Here is a 2,789-nt window from a genome sequence, read left to right as displayed (position 1 = left end):
AGTGGGCACGTCCCTATTCTCACCTCCTTGGTTCAGAGGCAGCTTGCTTGGCCCTCCCATGGTTCTCTCCCTTCTGGATGTTTCTCCAAGTTGAGCTCTCTCTCTTTAACACCTTTCTTCCTGTGGAGCCCCGTGTGTTTCTACAGCCTCTGGGTTGAGGGAGGGCAGGACCAGATAATCTGGTTCTAGGTGACTTGAGAGAGGAGCAACTGCAGGGCCAGGCCTGCCCACAGCACCTCCTGGGGAAGAGGTTCCTGGCCTGGCCTGGCCTGGCTGGGGGGCGGGGTGGAGGTGGGGGGGGCGGGCACTGGGAAGGGATGGAAAGTGGGGGGAGCACTTTGGGACTCAAAGATGTCAGAAGTCAACGAACGTTGTGGATGTTTCGTTGGAGGAAAGAAGGATCCAGCACCTGATACTGGAATGACTTTTTTCACTCTTTGGACAAAGTCTGGACCTCAGTTCCACCTGGCCAAGCTTGAGGCTGGGGGAGAGCGGTGGGTTCTGCATTTCCCCTGAGTCCTGTCAGCCTGTCTGTGCAGAGGAGGAGCCAGGAGTCTGTTTGCTGTGCATTCCCTTCCCCTTTCTCATCCCCCCCCTCCCCCCCTCCCACCCAAGCCTCTGGCAGGACCTCCCCTGGGGCCCCAGGTAGTTCTTCTCTTCCAGTGGAACTTCCCATAACTGTTCTGAGCTGATGTAACTCACAGTAAGGTGTGAATGGCCAAATGATTCTTCCCTGAGAATTCATTTTCCTTTTAAAGAGAGAGGGTGAATAGATTCCTCCACCCAAAGGGATCCCTTTCAGGGTACAGTTTTAGGCAGTGTGGGGTGGGGTGGGGTCGGAAGCAGACACCCTGGGGTCACACCCCTGCATGACCCTGTGCAGTGAGAGCCTGATGACCAGCCCAGACAGGTGTATTTCCTCAAATCGGGAGAAACGTAACAAATGCACTGCCCATTCCATGTGCAGCTCTCTCTGGGAGGGGGCTTTCTGACCCTGTTCTTGTCGTTGCCCCCTTGGGCCTGCAGCTTCCTGGTGGCCTGCATGATTCCAGGGCCCCAGCCGGCCCGCTTCTGGCCACGTGGCTTCTGGCTAATGCTCAGCCCAACTTTACAAGCATGAACTGAGATTCCTCCTCACTCTAATATCTCCTTATTAAGAAACCACGTTTCAAATAACTTGAAACAAACCTGAAGGCAAATAACTTTGGGGAGACACTTCACAGGAAATCCAAATCTTTGTTTTTAATAAATATTTTTATTGATTTCAGAGAAGAAGGGAGAGGGAGGGAGAGATAGAAACATCAATGATGAGAGAGAATCATTGGTCAGCTGCCTCCTGCACACTCCCCACTAGAGGGTTGAGCCTGCCACCCAGCATGTGCCCTGACTGGGAATCGAACCTGTGACCTCTTGGTTCCTGGGTTGACGCTACACCGCTGAGCCGCATTGGCCGGGCAGGAAATCTAAATCTGGAGCCACAAACCTGTCTTCCCATCGTATCCCCTGCTCGGCTTTGATGAGGAACTCTGTTTCTTTCTTGTGCCTCCTTGACTTTAGGGTCCACCCCCAGGGCAACTGCACCCTGAGCACTGCTCTTGGTCCCTGGTCCTGGGATGTGGAAGGCAGGGCCCTGGAGCCTCTTTCTAGAGGTGGCACTAGGACCAGAGACCTGCAGGTCCCCTCAGACGTCCCCCTGTCCCTCCCCAGGCCTCCCTGGGAACAGGGTGCAGAAGGTGCAAGGTTCCCATTCTTCACACACTCAGCTGCTCCTTCCTCTTCTCTGTCCGAAGCAGCCCTTGCTTTCCGTCACAGCTGCATAGCAAAGACGTGATTCTTTTAGAGAACTGCCGTGTTTTTGAGCACCGTCTTCCCAGATTCAATTTCAACTTACACTCAGTAGGATATTAGGTTGCCTGCTGCCAGGAGGTAGAACCTGGATTCTGGCCAGGTATGCCTCGGAATCAGAAAGTTTAAGGTGAGTGTTGACTCAGACAGACCATGAAACGATAAATTAAGCAGTCCTCCTTCACCCCTACCCATGTGCCCCTCCACAAACCCTGGGAATGGATGCCAAGCAGTTTGGTGGGCGCCCAGGCCCTAGGCCTAGCATCCATCACTGCTTCCTGCCTTCCGAGCCCCGTAGTGTCTAACAGCACTGTGTCTTGTGACCAACCCTTTCTGCCACCCTTGTCTATTGTGATTTTGAGCCAGCTGCTCCCCAAAGCCACTGAGGACTCTTGCCTCCTGGGCAAGGGGTCGGTTTGGTTAGCACTCTGCAGACATAACTTAATGGGCGGGAATATATTTGACATTTGAAAGTTCTGTTCGTCTAGTTGAGTCATGTCCAGGCATAAGCAGCAGGTCAGCAGGAAGCACCCATGTGATCCTGGAAGCTCTTCCTGTCTTCCTTGCAGTGGGGTCCCCAGTGCCTGTCTTCCTCTTCCTCCCCCGGAAAGAAGAAATAAGTGGTTTCTTGACTCCTAAATGCCTCCTCTCCGGAGAAAGAACCCAAGCAGGGAAGAAGCAGCACTAGAAACGTCCCCAGATACTCCTCTCTGTAGCCCTCCACCTCAGGCACAAGTATAAACATATGAGCAGTGAAAAGGTGGGGCGGGGACCGACTAAAGTGCTTGAAGAAGCGTGACAGCACATATGCGCTGCCCTTTGCCCTAGATCAGTGGTTCCCAAACTTATTTGGCCTACCGCCCCCTTTCCAGAAAAAATATTACTCAGTGCCCCCTGGAAATTAATTTTTTAAAAATTTTAATAGCAATTAAACAGAAAGATAT

The 2,789-nt window shown here is 52.8% G+C and overlaps 1 long non-coding RNA gene across 1 annotated transcript in view; it reads left to right on the top strand.

Moving 5' to 3' along the window:
- Positions 1-1,368: 1,368 nt before the first annotated feature.
- The window catches only part of LOC106727603, a 4,962-nt gene continuing 3,541 nt past the window's right edge, over positions 1,369-2,789 (top strand). Inside the window, exon 1 of the long non-coding RNA XR_001363834.1 lies at positions 1,369-2,677. This is a non-coding gene — a long non-coding RNA (uncharacterized LOC106727603). The remainder of the gene's footprint in view (positions 2,678-2,789) is intronic.

Source organism: Myotis brandtii, unplaced genomic scaffold (genome assembly GCF_000412655.1).
Source record: "Myotis brandtii unplaced genomic scaffold, ASM41265v1 scaffold454, whole genome shotgun sequence".
Taxonomy (NCBI): domain Eukaryota; kingdom Metazoa; phylum Chordata; class Mammalia; order Chiroptera; family Vespertilionidae; genus Myotis; species Myotis brandtii.
Note: the sequence above shows the minus strand (reverse complement) of the source record. Positions and strands in the feature narration are given on the sequence as shown.